At 33.7% G+C, this 20,745-nt stretch overlaps 1 protein-coding gene and 1 long non-coding RNA gene across 5 annotated transcripts in view; one reads left to right on the plus strand and one right to left on the minus strand.

Moving 5' to 3' along the window:
• Positions 1 to 8,593, minus strand: part of LOC145937341 (uncharacterized) — a 97,680-nt gene extending 89,087 nt beyond the window's left edge. Inside the window, exons 1-2 of the long non-coding RNA XR_014425544.1 lie at positions 7,414 to 8,593; positions 6,844 to 6,879 (exon numbers count right to left, since the gene is read on the minus strand). This is a non-coding gene — a long non-coding RNA (uncharacterized LOC145937341). The remainder of the gene's footprint in view (positions 1 to 6,843; positions 6,880 to 7,413) is intronic.
• LOC145937331 (uncharacterized) overlaps positions 1 to 20,745 on the plus strand; it is a 233,645-nt gene that overhangs the window by 41,677 nt on the left and 171,223 nt on the right. The window lies entirely within an intron of this gene.

The following is a 20,745-nucleotide window of genomic DNA, read 5'->3' on the forward strand; positions in this document are numbered from 1 at the left end:
AGATATATTGATCTCTGGTTTTATACGCGCTCTCCCCTTCATCGATCGGTACCCAATATAAAGTGAAGCGAAATTGCATGTATTAGATTAAATATTCTAGTCAGTTTCAATGCGCTATTTAATTCTTTCGCGTAACAGCACCGTTGTCATCTCACGAAAACGAAAGTTTATAAATCTTCCATCATTGTAGCCTTAGACTACAGCAAAGTAAAGACACATAAGATGCATTTAAATATATGCTGGAACTTTTTAATGCAGTTTCGCGCGTCCGCGAGATGCGGCATACATAATCTAATATATACCTGCCATGCAACGGAAAAGATGTGATAAATAACAAATATGTCGCGTCAGAGATGCGACAGACTGTAACTGCTAGATCTATCATATCATTTCGTCACGTTTTACAATGCAAAGTTTTATAAATATTAAAAACTGTGGACATGTTTGTATAATGTATGTAATTATTAATTAATTAAGTTTCCTTTCTCCAAAAAGTATAAGTTACAGAATAATCAAACAATTTTTGATCTTTCTTTATTTTTATTCTCGTGAATCTTTAAATAGTCCATATGTCATATGTGTTCTTCTATGAATATGCATGTTTAAATTATTTTTGAACTATTAAAAATAAAATTTGACAAAAAAAGGAAGAAAGAGAGAAAGAGAGGGAATTTATATCAAAAGACTAGAGTAAAGTTGCGACAGATATGTTTGTCGTGCCAATTTAGCGGGTCGGTTTCCTTGCCGCGGAGCTCAACCACTTGTCGGTGTATTACGCGAGGGTGCAGCTGCGACAAGCAGCAAACAAAGTACACACACTGCAATACTCCTGACCCATATAGCACTCCAGGCGACCCTTTAAGGGAAAATGCAAACAACACGAGCAGCGGTCTTGGTTTGCTGTCGCGTACATCTCGTGTTCAGTAGTCATAATATTATGGAAAAACCACTCGCATTCTCAGCAATATCTCAAGCACATTTCACGATATAGCCTTTACAAACTTTTTTCCTAAAGAAGTCCTCTCGTAACTTTTCGAAGACGCTTCTATTGCACGATATAGAGTTGTTCAGAAAAATTAAAACGAGCGATATTAGAGTCAAGCCATATCAGGGGGAAATAGGTACATCAAAACCCGAACGGAAATTCTTTATATTCCATTTTTCGTAACTTTACGTAATATGTCATATAAAATGTCTTCTCCTTAAAAAAAGCGATTCGATTTCAAATCACTAAAGAAATACGACTTAAAGTTAAAAATGAAAAAGTCAAACGCAGGTTGCATTCTTTACAATGATGCGACGCTAGAAAGAGCTGTGTTTTCCTTGTTTTTCATGCAAAATAACTCCTTTCGAGTTTGTGCGAGTCAATATACGGCATGACTAATACAACAGAAAATATCGTATCGTATTGCGTCTTCTATTCTATCCTGACTCGCACAGTATTTGAAGTTTCCTCGCGAAAATTTCATTTCTCAACATATGGAAGCCTTACTTTTTACGCTTATATTGCTCACAATATCCAGAGGCTATCGCGAAATATCGATATGTGAAACTTGAAGAGAGTGATAAGTCAGATTTTTTTTATTATTAAATCAGAATATTTTTGCTCAAATAAAATACTTGGTACTAAAAAATTAAAATTTGTTTGTCATAAGATCTTTAAAATTATTATATATATATATATATATATATATATATATATACAATGTGTGAGTAATGTATAAAATTTATATAATAAATTGAGAAATATTTAATTTGCCTGAAAAGAGAGAAATAATAAAAGATTTGTGTGTGTATTATAAAATTAATAAAAAATATTCAAATATTAATATCAGACAATAATAATATCTATGTTAGATAATAATTAGAAATCATATATTATAAAAAATTGTTTATAAAAACGTAATAAAGAATGCATCTGTCATTTATGAAAACATATAAGCGTAATAATACATTGTATGCAATCTCAAAGTGCGAACATGTGTTGTAACCTCATGATAACACCACATGTTCTCTACGTAAATATTCTCTATGGAAAAATGTATACCACTGAGATTTCGTGAGAGATAAGACTTGGTCTCTAGACAGTTTCTGCAGAATGAAACTTTCGAACAGAAGTTTGACGCAGCCGAGCAAGTACGATCGAGAGTGGAAGAAGTGTTAGCTTTGCTCTTCTCTCTCAAAGTTTATTAGTATAAATTCTGTTAAAATCGTTAGAAACATCTAACATTGTTTAAAATAAATTTGGAGAGCTACAAAAGTATTTATAAAAATTACGTAAGCTATTTTATAAATTAATTATTATTGTATTGAAACATTTTAATTTTTTCTTTCTTTTAAAGAAAAAAAATTATTCAAATATATATTCGTAATTTTTTTATTATTTAAAATTAATCTTAATTTAATTTAAAAATAAGAACAACAAAATAATTATCAAATAATGTACAAATTTTCTTTTTTTGATATATTTAAAAAAAATCATCAAATTTAAAATTGCTTATGCTAAATAGAATCAGCTTCTATGAACGCATAAGATTTTTCGATAATGAATTATGTATCGAGAATAATAGATCAGAGGAGAAGTGATGACCACAAAGGACAGTTTAAGAAGGGCTAGCAATTTTCCGAAGTGCTCGTCTCTTGAGTATTGCACGGATGTGCAAGTGTACACTTCGGTGCACACTTGTTCCGACTACGTTTATTAGAATGCGAGCTTTACCTCTTGAAAGGACCACGAAACAGTTAGATAAAATCACGCTTTAATACAATAAAAGTCGCGGGAGTTAAAACAATTTCGCTAGTAGAAGTAATTATACATTCGCTTAATTACTAAAATTCACATTTTTGATTAATCGTGAAACGTACTTATACGATATGTATAAAAAGGAACGTAGCTTCATATTAATGCATATTGCTCGTGTCTAAAAATATAGTTTCACTCCTATCTTTCACACTTTTTGTTCTACAATATTTCTCCCTCGTAGATTGAATCTCATGAATCTTGTTACGGTCTGATTTAAATTCTACATTTTTACATTATTCCCCGCGACACTGTATGCATACAATTTCGTCGCAAAATCCTTCTGCGTGATTCTTCGGCCGTAGTTTCATAAGGAAAGAGGCACAAAGAACAAAGAATAAAAACAAAGAACGCCGCGTTTTATCTCGCGACACCGCGACATTGGGTTAATTAGTATTTATCACGACTACGCTCTCGCGCGGATCGACCAGCAGCGAGTGCAGAAGAGTTGGGGAGTCTCTCCCTCGAGCGAAATCGGGGTGAATTTTATCGTTCAAGTTTCCAGTCGCAAAGTTAACTTCCGACAATAATACTCTATCGCGGCATATTTTTTTACGAGGCAATCTCGTTTTCAAGCGGAACTCGAATAGAATCAAATGGTGAATCGTCGAAAGTTCCAACCCATTAGAAAGATAAAAACAATCGAAAAATTTGAAAAAATTTGAAAAACTTCTATAACAATTTTTGCAGCACTTTGCATAACTTTCATTACGTATGCTGCTTCTAAATGACTTCAATTTTCGATTTTTTAAATTAAACAGATGAAAAAAATATATAAAATTTGGAACATACCAAGAATAGGGCTGTGTTCAATCTGTGCATAGAGAGAAAGAGAGAAAAAAAAGAGATGAGTAAGATGAGATATGCGAAGCGTATGATGCGGTCTAATAAAGGGAATTAGTTTGCCCGTGGAAATTGGAAAAGTTACTTCTCGTCGGCGAAAATGACGGATAGATAAATGCTCGTTGTAACACGTGCTTTCCGCGAATTGCACAAATTCGTGATATCGCCATTTGCCGGTTACCACTGTTTACAATAGCGCCATTCTCTGTTTGACGACACGATTCAGTTTCTCGTTGCGCGATTCAGTAAAGTTTCTTTGTAACATGTAACATCTTTTTTATCGCTAAACTATTGTAGAACTTGGCATATGACATACTGTGTATCCGATGTAATATTTTAATTGATTTTCGCATTGTACGCAGAAAGATTTCAAGATTAAATCATATAAATTCACAAGTTATGATTATAATATAGCAATTTTTTTTCTAATTTATGTAAAAAAAGTTACACAATTTTATACTGATTTTATCTAGATAGAATTGTGTAAAAAATAACTAAACATTTTATGTACTAATGCTTTTACTTTGTTATGAGTATGTGCTTTTACCTTGTTATTTGTACAAAAAAGTAAATATAAAATTAAATTATAGCTTTTGTCGCAAAATGATGTTTTTTTAGACTTTGCAGACATTAGTACGTAAAGTGTTTAGTTGTATTGTTATGTATAAAATTTGAAAAGAATAAAAAAATAGACAGGGATCAAGATGCATCTATCCCTGATAATCTATATTTGTTCACTTAAATAGACAATTCTATGGGTTATCGTCATCTTGTTTTACATTCTGCAATTTAAATTCTGTATATACGCGATTCCACGTTATAAAAAATTGTACAGAACTAAAAGGGAAGACTCTTGACCGCGATTGTTCATCGTGGAGCCAGACGTGTCGCTTTCCTGATGAAGCTAAAGTGATTCCCAAGAATAAATGTCGCGTGTTACTCTTAGCTTTGAGGATCCTATCTGTATCCCTCGAAGGAACAGTGGCGTAACAGCTCAAGAAAAAAATTTTTTTAATTTTTTCTCAATTCTATTTTAAACAATTATGTGGATTTCGATTATTTTGTTATGCTTTTCTTTTTAGAATAATTTTAATAATATTTAATAATATATAAAAACATAAAAATTCAATATCGAGACTATATGTATATGCTAAAAATAAAAAAGAATTGAGAAAAATGGTTTTGCGAAACATAAAAAAAAACATAAATAATAAATAAACCTTTATCTCTCTGCGATAGTTGTGATTTCTAAATATTGATCATGTGTGTATTTTTATTGATCGAAAATTGAAAGAAAAGAATTTAAAAATAATTTTGAAAAATAATAATATAATAATATAAATATATATTATATAAATTTTATGTCATAAAATTTTATTAATCTTTCTTATTCTTTTTTTTTAACAAAACTCAATTCAGCAAATTTGATAGTCTATCATAGTTTTTTTTATTTTCTAATTCCGAAATTTTCTTTCCGATGTCTCCTAATATGAAAAAGGAGAGTTTTGCGATGCCTGTAATTACGCCACTGATGGAGAACATTTTGTCAAGAAAAAAAAGGCAGGTCGCGGTGCAAAAGTTAACGTCTCTGGTTTCTTCGCGACGCGAATTCATCAACGCTGTTTTCCCCATCGCGTCGCGGCGGACAGGCTGTCCATCCTGTGTGGCAACACCTCCCCCTTCTTCACCCTATTCTACCCTGACCCGAAAGAGCTTTGAGAGTCCTTTAATCTTCAAGCACGATGAAATATCCGCGATGGTGCTTAGAAGGTCGTACGGTGTATCCTTCACGTCACCAAGACAAGTGAGTTAGCTTAAGCTTAACAACCCACTACCCTACCTCCCTCTTTCTACGGCCCACCCTCGTGCATTTCGTCGCATCGCGGAAACGAGAGAGGGTGCGACTACTGTAAACAATGTTCGGTCATTAATCTTCATATTTCGTCATAAAACGCGAAATAAAAGTATGAAGTAACGGCGCGTGGATGAGGGCGTCTCAAGTATTCACATTTCTCTTTTATTTTTTTTCGATAACGATAACCAGCATGGATCTACATTTTTATTATATACATCTAATGCCACACACATTGTAACTGTCACATTGTAAAATTTAGCAAAACTACACTGAATTTACCCTGAAAATCATGGTAATCGTGGGACAATATGGAAAGAATTTTATGAGAATTTCTCTGATTAATATTTATCATAATAAAAATAATAACATCTATCATAATAAAATATAAATATAATTGTTTTCTAACTGCATAGTAAAATTAATCAAATATATTTTGTATTTTATTGTGATAGATGTTATTATTTTTACTATGATAAATATTAATCAGAGAAATTCTCATAAAATTCTTTCCATATCATATATTGTCCCCGATTACCATGATTTTCAGGATAAATTCTAAGAGAGAAAATTCTCTCTGTGTATATGTTCAAAATGTATCATGTGAAATATTTACGGGAAGAATATAAAAATTTATGAAAAAAATAATAACAGAGATTTTCAGATAAGTAGGTGAATTTTATCACCAATGAGATGTCGAAAATATTTGTCTCTTGTTATTGTTTTAATAAGTTTTGTAACAAACATAATATTTTTATTTAGCAAAAGGGAAATTGTAAATTATTTTATTTCTTATTATCTTTTAATTAATATATCGCACATATACTTTGTATTTTAATTTAAAGACCTCGTTTCTTAAGTTTTCTTTCTGGCAGAAATGCATTGCGAAGAGAAGGTCAGAGAGGATAAACTCGACGACGCGGTTGGATAAAGATTTTAACAAGATTGCGCGAAAATAATCATTCGGGGATGTTATCTCTTCAGAACAGATTCAAACCGCGACACATAGTTGAGCTTGTAATTTAACTTTGCACATGAATAAGCTTCTTATAAAAAGAGGTCACATAAAACAGCGTTATGCTGCAGTTTCCTCTCCATTTCAAACAAGTAAATATTCAATTATTATTATTATTGATAGACTCAATAAGTATGCGGGTATTCACTAATTTTATAACGTTGACATATATATTTTATGGAGATATCGAAAAGAATACGCAGCTATCTTTTAATTTATTGTTTTTCCGATATTTTAATCGGAAAAGATTTAATCTTTCAATTGTCTTTGTTAACGATTTTTATGTTAGTCCAATATTTTATAAACTAACATTAGAATACTGATATGACTCACCGTGGATGATCATGCAATAGAACTGGAAGTCCATTTCTGTAAAAAGAATTAAAATTATATTTCTAAAAAGTTCTGCAAAATTATACTTTTTTCAAATTTGCGAGATCGTCAATTACGATCTGCAAAACAATTGTCGTTCAAACGATTATATTAATATACATATACATGTATGATTTTTGAAAGGATGAATTATAAAAATATTGCACTATTATATATATAAAGAAAAAGATTTAATTATAGGAACATAGCTTTTTTCATACAATCCGATTTCTTTTTTAATTATCGCTGTTTGCTATCAATTTAAATTTATTTAGCTGAAACCAATAATATAAAACAAACAAAGATATGAAATAAAAAATGTAACAACATTGTAAATCGAGATATAAATAATAACTTTGTATTTTATTTTATTTTTTTATTAATTTATTTGATTATTTGAATTTTATTATTTTGTTCGCATAAATGATCTGAAAATGACCGCGATAAACATGTAATAAAGTGTGATTATTAAACAATAAAACTATTAAAAAAAAAAAAAATACAAGTAATAGGAAATTTAAATTTACTCACCAATGCTGATGTGCCGTCGTTATTTCGGTCGCCCTTGCTTCGTTGCTTGAAACATCCACACATACACACGCGAATTACACGCAGAATTAATCTAATACGGTAATCGCCCGTTACTTTGTTCGTCACTCCCGACAATAAACATTCGCGACATACCGCTATATATAGAACTTCGGAAATAGAATTTCGCGTCACGGAAATATCTTTGATTTTCGATCGTACACGCAATAGATAATTAATGCTCGCAGATGATAATAATAATTGTAGGCAAACAAAGAAAAAGACGAAATAAAATGTTTATTTAAGAATATTCGTTTACTGAAGGATAATATGTATATTATATTTAATATGTTGTACAATTTCGCGCGTTTTTCGATCGCGATTTAATTAACACGAATAATAAACGTTTCGGAGCTGTAGATTCAATTAACGTGTCATTTAATTTTACATTTTATTACGTGACGCTCGATGCCAGGACGTGCTATTTTATTCTTTTAGTTCTTTTTGTGGCGTCACTTTATGTTCGCGCGCGATTCATATGCATGCGATTATCTGCTTACAAAATATTTTTCAATCGAGTGTTACGAATGCAAGATCAAGAATAATTAATTCAATTGTTATTAATTCGGACGATTATCGACGTTCTCGCTTGCACGATTATGGGTTTGCTCTTTATTGCTGCACTAGTGCACACTGGTGTAATAAGTTAGAGAGTGAGACAAGATATATACTTGTCTCATTCTAACTTATTGCACCAGTTCATCAGTGCAGGAATAAATAACAAACTCTATGTATGTATATTCTTCGATATTCGCAAAAGATGGAATGATCCATTTGCTGTCGTCCTTGGAATAGTCCATTTATTGAAATGTATCATTCCAAGGACGAAAGCACGAAATGGATCATTCGCATTATTAACCTAACCTGTGTGCGAATCTGTGTTATTGCGGGTGAGATCGAACATCGTGAGCATTATGCGGATTATTTTGCGGATGATTTCGAACAATTTCGATACTTGAAAGTAATATTTACCGTAATATTGGACGATATATTTGAACCGGGCACCGGCAACGCGTCTTCACGTTGAGGTCTCGCCGAGCGGTATGAAATTGCTGCTGATTCTTATGTATACGTCAGCGCTACGTCATCATACGTCACTGCCGAGTCGCTGTATCGCACGTGTTCGTTTCAAGTGCGTTCCGTTTGAACGCTACGAAAGTTTTATCGCCCGATCGACGCAAAGAAATATTTTATTTTATAACTATTTGAAATAATCTGTCAAGATATTTCGTCGCGTCCCAAGTATATACGATCGAGCATCGCGGGATTATTTTTCGAGGTAATACCGAGACATATATATATTTAATAGTAACATATTCTTGCCGTAAATTAATCAACGGACGATATATAATTTTCATGTCATTTTAAATCCAGAGTGCATTACAGTCCTAAGAAAACATCGTCGTCCCGATCTCCGATAAGCACCTTTCATTATTACATCGTTATTGGATTCGATAACGCGCGCAGTAATATCAATTTTATTATGCGCGGCGCTTAATGTTTTGTCCTAACCTTTACTGGCGCGGTCTCTCTCATCGTGTCCGTCTCGCGCGTGGTTGTGCATACATATACATATGTACATACATCGTCGCGTCGCCGAAAATTTGTCTCATTGTTAGGCCGATATTACATTTGTCGTACGACAAACTTTTTAAGCGCATTGATTGGCTGCAGTATAGAAAATTTCTCAAGTCTCTATTTTGTAGCCAATCAATGAGCTTAAAAAGTTTGTCGTACGACAAATGTAATATCGGCCTTATGGCTTCTGCAGCCAGCGCGATTTCGCGACACGCGATATCCAATGAGCGTACAGCTTTTTCGAGAAAGCTGTACGCTCATTGGATATCGCGCGTCGCGTGTCGCGAAATCGCGCTGGCTGCAGAAGCCATTAGACAGCAGTGAGAATTAGATGCGAACAGATCTCGACCGAAAGTGTCGTCGCGCGTGTCGCAAAGTGTTCGTGAATTGTGCGACGAGACAAATATCCGATAATCTCGCGTCGCTTCATCTCAATCCGTCGTCTCGACAAAATTAACCTATCATCAATTATCAAGATGCCCCAAGTGTACGTCGTGATCGAGGATCGATAGCATCGTGTGGACTATTTGTTCGGATCGAGTGAGATATTCGATAGCGACATCGTCAAAATATCCTACTTACATTGAACTCGAGAATATACGACGGCCATAACAATTAACTGTGGTATGCGGCACGTCACGGCTACGTCACAGCGTCGTCTCTACCCCTACCCCCGCCATCTTGTGTTCGACGTTTGACCGGCCTAGTCACTTTGTGTCGGCGTCTCGCGCGCGATCGAGCATCCTTTGCGTCGCCGGACGATTCGTCTCCGTCGAAAGTGAGTGTCTCGTGGATCTCGGGAGTAATCGGCAGTGTAATCGGGAATCAACGTGCGTGTCCCAAGGTGTTCGTGATTATGACGAGACTAACAATGGTAATCGCGACGACGTGTGTCCTGCTGCTTAATCAGTCGCTCTAAAGTTAATCATATCTAATTATCGAAGGGGACTCTCTCATTCGGACCGAGTGAGATATTCGATAGTGACATTGGCAGCGTCTCAAGATCGTATTGTTACATTGAACTCGAGAATACACACAACGACAAGAACGATTTAGTATGCGTCACTACACGTCGCAGCAGTGTCGCTTTATTATTTACGATTGTGGCCACCCTGCTCCTTACTGCTACTTGGCGCGCAATTAGCGGTTCGCGTTCTCCAAGTATTTACCTCGAAGAAGGAAGAAGGCAAGTGCGTGTCGCAAAATGTACGAACGGGAGTGTTTTATATCGTGCGCGATCGCTGCGACAAGATTTATTCGCCGATATTCGATAATTGACGCGTGCCGCTTCGCGATATAACCTATTTATCGTGATGTATCATTTCGCATCCTAAATGGATCGTGGATCGTGCGGACTGTTATTCGGATCAACTGAGACATATTGGACAATAATATTAGGCGCTTTCCATTTACATCAAAGCTCAGATAAATCTCACTTTTGTCTTTCTTTAACATGGATGTTGAAGAAAGACAGAAGTGAGATTTATCTGAGTTTTGATGTAAATGGAAAGCAACTATTGTTTGCGCAGTACCCGACTCTCGGTATTGGCGGCGCGATGTTTCTACATGGATGATTCGCATGGTGTGAAGTTGCCGGCGCGTCTCTCTCCAATTCGTCGTCACACGTCGAAGTGCATCATCGCGTCCGTTTATTGCGTTATGTATGCGCGCGTTCAAACGTGCATGCAACGAGTGCCGGGAGTGCCGTACAAAGTGACGGAAGAGCGATACGACGATTACGTTAATTAGTGTGCGCGACTGTTAATTAATTGCGCTCCCTCGCGATCTCGTGCTGCATCTGTAAAGGAGAGTGCAGAAGTCCCGAGCGATGAAACGGCGAGGAGGAAACGGTGGCGATGCATCGACCGGTGAGTTAATTTATTGTGCGTAATTAATTATTCACCTATTTGTACGCTCCAAACTGGACTTGATGATATCGCATATTGTGGGTCTTTCATATGCGCTTATCGTATATTTCGAGATGCATCTTCATGAGTTAAATTATAATTAATCAAGTTTTATATGTATATAAACTGGCTTCGTATAAATTCTTGTGTCATTTAAAGAGACATTATATAAAATAAGTTAAATAAATTTGCAGTAAAATATTACAAAAAATATAATATGCGAGAAATGTGTTTTAAAAATATATGTATATCTGTGAGATATGCGGAATGTATAAAATTATATACATTTCACATATTATACATTATATTTAAAAACTAGACTTTTTATGCATTTATATTTTCTATAATATTTTACTGCAAATTTTTATTTAACCCGTTTTATACAATTATAATTAATATTTTATATAGAATTAAATTCATTTTTCTATTACTTAAATTTAATTAAAATAACTAAATTAATTTTGAAAAAAATATAATGACTATGTTATAAAACTGCATCCAGTTGCATTTGACGTTATATTTTTTATAATATGGAGCGAGTTCAGATATTGCTAAATATTTATTTGATGATGTATTTATTTAAAGAGAAGGAGTGAGAGAGGAAGGAAAAGAGGAGAAAAATGTTTGTTTACGAATACTTTTGAATCGCGAGAAAGTATAAAGTGACAAGCACGATTTCAGATATTGTGTATATATGTGGCAGATAATTGGCTGACACCTGTAGAAATACGTAAATGGACTGATAAAAGTAAGATAAACGATGACACCGGTTTTTTTTTACGATGAAGGGAAATTGCGAAATTATGCCTATATCTCACGACGATTTGCGAGATCGTTTGCGCATATCTATAAGACACTATTAAACTTATCTTACATGACTGCATCAGTTTTCCTTCCTCTGTCGCTCAGTTTCTCTTAACCATGCAAATTTTGCGTATGTATATAAATATCTACTTTTTATGTGATTTAAACATTTGACGTTTTATCGTCATTAAATATTTGCACGAAAATGCGATTATTATATATTTTATGAACAAACATATATATATGTATATTACCGATTTATGCATTTATTTAATTAAAAAATGATCTACATATTAAATATTAATTGCAAACTTTTATAATTAAATTCTTGAAGGTTTACCTTCTCGATTATATATTTAATAAGAAATAAGAAAAATATATTTAAATATAAAATTAAATATATGTATATTTAAATATATAATATATATATTTAAATATATAATAAAAAATATATTTAAATATAGAAACTACAGAAATATGTTTTATAACGAAATATTAAGTATTAAAAGGGGAACTAAAAAATAGTAACGAATTATCCGATTATACTTTGGTGACTTAAAATTCTGAGATATTTTTCGATGCCGATTACGAAGTTACTTTTTGTCGCGCGATGATATTCTATACAACCTTACCTTACACAAGGCATTAACGCTCGTACGATATCGCAATTTATTTGCAACGCAATACTGATCCTAATATGGGAATTTTATGTCCGACGAAAGTTAGATAGGCACGAAGATAAATATTACACGATAAATAAAAGACGTGCAGGAAAGATAGAAAGGTAGAAAGAAACATAAAACAAACGCAGTTTAATTAATTTTGAGAGAAAAATTTCTTTCTTGTGTAAATAATATAGATTCAATACACACAGAAAAATACGCAAGTAAATATTATCTGTTTCAAGTATTTCATAAGTTTATATATTATATATGAGCTTATGAAATACTTGAAACAGTAATATTTACTTGCATAAAGTATATTTACTTGCGTATTTTTCTGTGTGTAGGTTTGTCTAATAATTATTTAATGAAGTAGTTAATAACTTTAGAAGTTAATTTTTTAACTTTGATGTAAAGGTAAAGGATAACTTTGACCTAAAAGCGCTGACTATTTAATTTTTTAATATAATAGCATACTTTTTTTTTTAAATTTTTTTTAATTTCTTTAATTTTTTTTTATTAAAATATAATTACCCAATAAATCTTCCCATTACTATTTTATCAAAACTAATAGTAAAAAATTACTTTACATGCGTTCATTAAGTCTTTTTCTAATAAAATGAATAATTTTCATTTTATTACCGTGTTTTGCATTGAGAAATGAATATTACTTTATATGGTAGCAAGAAGCTAAATTTTTCAGTAAGTTTTTCTAAAAAGAAAAAGTATGCAAACATTTAAAACTGTCAAATATTTCTCTTTTTTTGTGCAATTTACATTATTCATTCGTGGAATAAAAAACCCGACATATTTTTATATATCGCGACGCGGGGATATATTTCGCGAGAATCTGAAAAAGTGCTAAGGGCGGAGAAGGTCAAGAACCGCTGCCACATAATTTCTCGCTGTACGACGTTGCTATCGCGGCGTAAGAGATCGGACGCAAAACGGAAGCTCTTCGCACTAGTTGCATTTCCTGTGCACCGCCGTTGTTCTGCGCGCGTGGCAGATCAATTCGGAAATTGGAACGTGACCGTATACGGAGAATTTACGGCCGAGCATCTGGCGTCAGTTTAATAAAGCTCCCACGACGCTGGCTCCGAGCTGACTTAATTAGCTTCTGCGCGCACAGGGTCTCCCTCATCTTGGATTCTCTCATTGCGAGGCGCAACAATCCCGCTGTTTATACCCGGGGTACCTTGGTCCATTCATGGGTCACGTCTCGATTCGCCTCCTTCTTGCTCACCTCCTAATTAAAGACGCGACCGCGATGTGAAACTTGGTTTGATCATGGAAACGGAGGGATTAAAAAAATCGCGATAGCGCAAAAGCAAAAGGCTTTAAAGCAATTTGTCGATCGTGAATTAAATTTATTTCTTATTTGCAGACTAGTCGTGAAAACGATCTTTACAATTTGAATCACGCCTCTCATTAGTCGAGAAGATTAGCTAACAAATATATAAATCAAACATATTTTAATAATACGAATTCAGAGAAAGAATCTCTTGCAGAAAGATTTTATTTCTACATTTTTCGTACAATATTCAAGTACGAAGACAATGTTCACTTCGACAATAAAAACTATCTCAGGATCTAATAAAAAGCAAAATATAAATTCTTTTTATTTGCACGTGAAAAAATGTCAGGAACGGATGTAATCGTGCGCTTATATTTATCGCGGTGCTTTCGTTCCTTATGCATAAATCGAATTATTAAATTATTATTTTTAAATAATATTTACCCCTTAATTACATCGTACGTAATTACCGCGAGTTTATACGCGAGGTAGTAAATGTAGGCGTATAATTGCGACGCAAATCTAACGATGATTAGAACACAATAGCTGTTAGCACTATAGCAGTTTGTTGCACGCTCGGTATCGCGCGAGTTCATCTACCTGTATGTACGTTAAGCTTCGCGTCGCATCGCAAGCACGTGCGGGTGGAAATTTGTCGAAGCTCCTCCTCGCAACGTGAGCTTCCGCATCATAACGAGCTTACGAGCTGAGCCGCGGCATTCTGGTGACACGGTTCCTCGACGACAATAAATAAAAAATGTGATTTCCGGAACGATACGAACTGTTTGTAATCTGATTATCGCCTTCGTGCATTGATGGATTTTATATCGTATATAACTCAAAGTAGGAGAAGGATTTTTGAAGTGACACCATTGAACTGATGTTTTAGGTTTTTACATACGTATATATGAAGTACAATTGTTATTACATTGTTGGGTGGGATATTCATTTATTTAAAATACCATTTAAATTGTGTCTGAGTAAAAGTATTGCGATTAAGCTTTTATACGACAAAACACTATTAATTCTTAGAGTAAGATAATTGATTAAATATAATATTTAATATAAGAGATATAAGGGAATATTATATAGAAATATATTTGAAGAAATTTTCTTTTTTCATTGTCAGATGATAAAATAATATTAATTAGAGATTACAAAACACGATAAATGAGATTTAGAATGTTTTTCTTGTATCTGCTGCAATTATTGTATGGATTGTTCTTCAAATAGCAATGAGATTTTTTTTACTGCTTTTATATCATATTTTCATTAAAATTCAATTCCTCACTAACGTTCCTCTCGATGAAATTTAGCTTTTAAATGAAGTTGGATAAAAAATCGCATATCATTTTTTTGTCAGTTGCTTTCAATTTCAAAGGTAACCTTGCAACAATTTGATCTCGGTCCTTCTAATTAGCACGGAGAAAAATTTGAACGGATTGTCAGAATATCCGTATGAAATGGGTTTATGTTTGTGTGTGCGAACAGATGTTGCGCAACTTTATTAATTGTCAGTACGAACGTTTCGTCGATTTTGCAGGCGAAAGCGCAGAACATTTCTAAGTTGCTTGAGTTTACCTCGGAAACTTTAACGTTGCGGGTTGCTTTAACATTGTTTAGGTGTGCGCGAAATAGCTTAATTGTCCCATTCCGTATATACTTTATTTATAAAAAACATTAAAATAAATATTAATATATTTTCCTTGTGATATACAAAATTATAAGTGGATATATGAGGGTGGATCAATAAGTACCCGTGTTTGAAGACAGGTGGTATTGCTGAGGGAAGTTCGCATTATCATCGTGTATTATCATCTTTCAAACGACGCCATACCAAATTTCAGACTGATTCATAGATTAGTTTTGATTTGACAGCCATTTGTATTAAACGTGTTTGGTGTTTTTCGATACAATGGAAAAAGAGCAATATCGATCCGTAATTCGCTTTTTATTTTTGAATGGAAAATCAACGAAGGGTCCCCATAGACAGCATCCAACTTCACTTTTATTTCTTCGCACGTTTTTCCATTCAAAAATAAAAAGCGAATTACGGATCGATATTGCTCTTTTTCCATTGTATCGAAAAACACCAAACACGTTTAATACAAATGGCTGTCAAATCAAAACTAATCTATGAATCAGTCTGAAATTTGGTATGGCGTCGTTTGAAAGATGATAATACACGATGATAATGCGAACTTCCCTCAGCAATACCACCTGTCTTCAAACACGGGTACTTATTGATCCACCCTCGTATACATATATGTACATAAAGTAATAGATAAAATATCGATTTATCTCATAAATTATTATTTAAACATTTAAATTCTTTTCTTTATCACGTTACTTCTTTGCGAAACATAATTCAATACGTATTTTAATTTAAAAAAGAAGTCGATTAATTTCTTATACGAATGTGAGTAACTCTGAAAGATTTTAATATAGAGTATCAATATTTGATTAATTGGCAAAGAATTAAGTCTATATTTTACTTAAAACTGTATCATGTTACATTTCTACCGTCTTTTCACTCAATCCGTTCGCTTTGCGCCAATATTACAATCATTATGCAGAGTAATACGGTTTAAATGCATTCTTGCGTGTATCCTTGTCGAATTAATGAAACATCGATGCAATCTGCGTACACTCGCGTCGATTACAGCACACATACACAATGAAAATATTTTATAGCACTCTTTTTAATTATTCCTGTATATCGAAAATGCTTGATGATTAAACGATAAATACATACGTACGGATAAATTGTATCTTCCACTCGAATTAATATGTTTTTCGTTAGAACGTTAATATATGAACGAAAACGATAATACAGCAAATGTAACAATATGACGAAGCTCAGCGAACACATCTCAGTGTCGATGATAATTTCGTTATTGCAATGATAGTGTCGCGTATTGATGAGAATCGGCACACACGCTGTAGCATCATGTTCATACCTGCATTGGATATTCTATTTGCCGTACATGTACTAATGCAATCAGGGAGAGAAGAGAGAGAGAGAAAGCTGTGTGTTGTGCTTCCAATATTAATTTAATCTGCATAAACTCTTCGTCATACTAACGAATTAATTTCTATCGGCCAGTTAGATATATTTTGTATAGTAATTATCTGCTTAAAATATATATGTTAAATGGAATAAATGTATCAGAATTAATATCATCAAATATATATGCATATGTTTATTTAGGGAAATTATTTAGTTTCATTCAATTTTACGTTTCATATTCTCATAACTTAAAAAGCTTTTTTTCTTATATATACTATCAATCGTGAAATGTACCATCGAGTATTAAAAAAAAAAGTTTGACGAATTTTACAAATGGTGAGGTAAATTTTGCTACATTCGCAAAACTGCGAATAGCTGTGAACGAGCGATCTGAAGTTTCGGAATTTACGAAGAGCTCGGTCCCATTCCTATCTGTAATGCACAATGCAGCCGAAATTGTCGTTGATATCCATAATCATATTACTGTCGTTGTCGCGAACGTAGTATCAGTCATGACCAACCATTTGTTCGCTGCTAATGCAAGATATCACGATTCGATTCGATTCATCGGAAATACCAACGGTATATATTTCGTTAATAATAGCAGGTCGCGCGAAAAATTGGATGCGTAACGTTGCGTGACATGAAACAAAAATTATGTTTAATAACTCGCTCGATAAAATCATTTATGAGGTAAATTTTATTTTACTGTATGTATCCTAAAATTTATGTTATAATAGATTTTATTAAGCAAATTATTTATTGCGCAATTGAATGTTTCTATATAATTTTTCGTCTATCTATATTTACGTATTTAAAAAGGATAGCTGTTTCATTATAGGCATCAGTGCGATCAATGTCTATTTAAGTTAAATTATAATTGAAAGTTAAAATCACAACGCACAAAATATCCCTTTGCACTATATTATGATTAAAATTAAATCGAAATTTGATTTAAAAATTTTGTTAAAATTTTTTGAGTTGATGCTTTGAATATCATGCTTATCTTTGTGTAAGATAAGAGAGTATAATATTCGATAAAAGTACAAGTTAACCTTTATGGGAATATGGAATTACATACTGAAAATTAAAAAGTACTTTAAAGGACTTTATATAATCTTGATTAATAACCTGAAAGCATGTCGTAAAAAGGATTTCCAATGTCAGTACGGCGATTTTTTAACGCATAGCTCTTTCCATGTTCTCACGTGGATTATTTAATATAGGTACAATAGATTGTAGATTTTCCGAGTTGTTTTGTTACTGACGGGATTTTATAATTGAAGAACTTATAGACTTGATTTTTTATTCGCATTTCTATATTTTTTTATTTATCAGAAATTCATCAGAAATAATTATATGTTTATTTATTTATTTTTTTTATTAAATCTTGTGCACTCTACCACATGTATTTAGAAGTCTATATTGTTATATAACAGAGGTTTTATATAATTTTCTCAATTTTCGAAAATTATATTGTTTTTAAATTTTCTGATTGAGATGTGGCAATTAAAGTTTTTGTATTTATTTTCATGCAGTGCACACACATAGCCGACACGTATGCACATTATAATATCACCACACGTGCGAACGACAGACGATGCAAGTTGCACGCAATTACACATTTCGTGAAACCGTAACGTATGTCATGTGCGACTTGTTATGACACACGGTAGATACATGGGAATCCTCTCGCGACTGTGTTCGTCGGTGTACACACAGAATATCGTGAAACCGCGTGTATGACTGCAGGGACATGGCTCTGAAAATGCGTGAATTATTCGGCGGCTTTATATGAACATTTTCCCGATCGGATCGATTAATTACAATTGTCTGTTTTCTTTTGCTATATATATACATATTTTACAGTTTTTCTTTTGCAATCGATCTTCAATGAACTGAAATCGCACTAAAGTTAAAAAAAGAACTAGATTAAACTTCTCTCGTAATGCTTTATTGATTATGATAAATTTATTCTTATGTGATAAATTTTTTATATTAAATTGCAAATAAACGTTGTAATGTATTTTATGAGAATTGTAAATCGACCTGATAAAATGATCTGATTTGGTTTTATACAACTTTTTTTCGTACAATTTCCACATGCTGCATTTTCTTCATTAAGACAACGCGACAATACTTTTTAAATATTATAACGTAACAATAATTTTTGGCCGTGTTTTTCCGACATATATACCCGCTTTATGTACCAGTGTCTCGTCGACAATGGCATAAACGAACGAGCAGATCGTTGCACGGACCCGACGTGTATACGTCCAGGACAACGTTCGAATACGCGTGGCGCGGTTTCATTGTTCCGCAAAAAGTTAATTTGTCGAGCGCTGCGTGTTGTATTCGCGAGACGCCGAAACTGTGCCGCGTCACGCCCGTTTTTTTAACGAGTCACCATTATGTCGCCCGCACGTTTCCGCGCGCTTTATTAAACCGTCGCGTATTCTCCGCATTCGCGAGATCTCCGGATCCGCCGCGGTGTCTCACACGCGCCGTTCATGTTTTGGTTTTTTAATTCCCACGACGAATCTGCCTTTCTTTCGAATCTGCTCGCAACCATCGGACGATTGCACCCGCGGATTTTCGTGAAATAACGAAACGCGCGCGATTTTTTTTTCTGAATTACGTCGAGATTTTTCGTCGCGGATTGTTTTGCGAGCGATAGAACGATGTGTTGTATTAAAAAAAAAATTTCTCATTCTGCGGCACTCTATAAAGTTCCGAAACAATCCATACATATATTCCATTACACTTAATGCTGCTTTTATCATTATTTTTATCTGATATTTTTGAAAAAGTGACAATTTTCTCTCTGGTAATGCTTTATTTATTATATATGTTTATGGATTACATGTATAGGATACTTTACACAATATTGGCAACTGCTAAACTCTTTGAAAAATATGTAGTTTGGTCGTTGAACATTACGAGAGGAGAGAAGTTTTACTATTTTTTTTTTAAATTGCTCTTCCCTTCTTTTCTCCTCCCAAAACCGAAAGATTCGCTCGCGGTCGGCACATGATTTGATGGCGAGTAAACATTTGCGATTTACACGCTGTTTCCCGTGATGGTTACATCGTTCGATGCACCGCGTCGCATCTCCGTACGCTTCGAATAATGCTTACCGATCCGAACGTCATACGTTGTTCGTCATGCAACGCTGCGCATTGGTTACGAAAATCTGATTTCGATTCTCTCTTATGCATTGATCGCGCGTGGGGAAAATAATTTAACCGATCATGATCATTGATCGGATCGTGAATGAAGCATTTCTTTCATTATATAGATCAAATATCGATTTAAACTTTCATTTTTCTGATAAAAAAATAATCATATAATTTTTTGAAAGATGGATAAAAATCTTTAAAATAAATAATTTCTAAATTTGAAATAACGCTGATATTATTTTTGGTAATTAAGAAAAATGTCTCTTATTATAATAACATTCATCAACATCTTAATAATTAATTGCCGGAATTACTGATTCTACATTATTCGACACAAACGATGTATAAGTCGGTCTATAAATTTTCCGCAAACGCTCGCACGTTCGTTGGTCCAAGTACTATTTTCTAGGTATTTTTTTAATTTTCCGTATGCGGTTAATAATGCGTCTGCACTTTATCCACACCTTACTACGTTCTTGTTTTCGCGTGAGTCCATTCGTCTGGAGATGCGACGTGACGTGCCGTGGCGTACCGGTGAGAATTTCGCCGAGAGGAGAAGCGGTGCGGGAATAAACCTCTCGCATTTCCCATGGGAGATTTCGCGAAGTGGCTACGACGACGACGACGACGACGATGCCAATGTCTAGACACCGTCAGGCATCGGCGTCAAATCGCGAGCGTTGAACGAACGACAACAATAATCCACCGCCGTGTTTGTTCGCCGTCCTTCGGGATATTCTAGAAGTGATTGTTGGTATCCGAGAAAAAGAGAGAGGAAGACTCTAGCATTTCTGCCATTCCATAATTCTCCTCAGACTCATTGATTTATGCAGAATAA

This window comes from Prenolepis imparis, unplaced genomic scaffold (genome assembly GCF_030444845.1).
Source record: "Prenolepis imparis isolate NDT839.2.m4 unplaced genomic scaffold, iyPreImpa1.0 SCAF_6, whole genome shotgun sequence".
NCBI classification, from domain to species: Eukaryota; Metazoa; Arthropoda; class Insecta; order Hymenoptera; family Formicidae; genus Prenolepis; species Prenolepis imparis.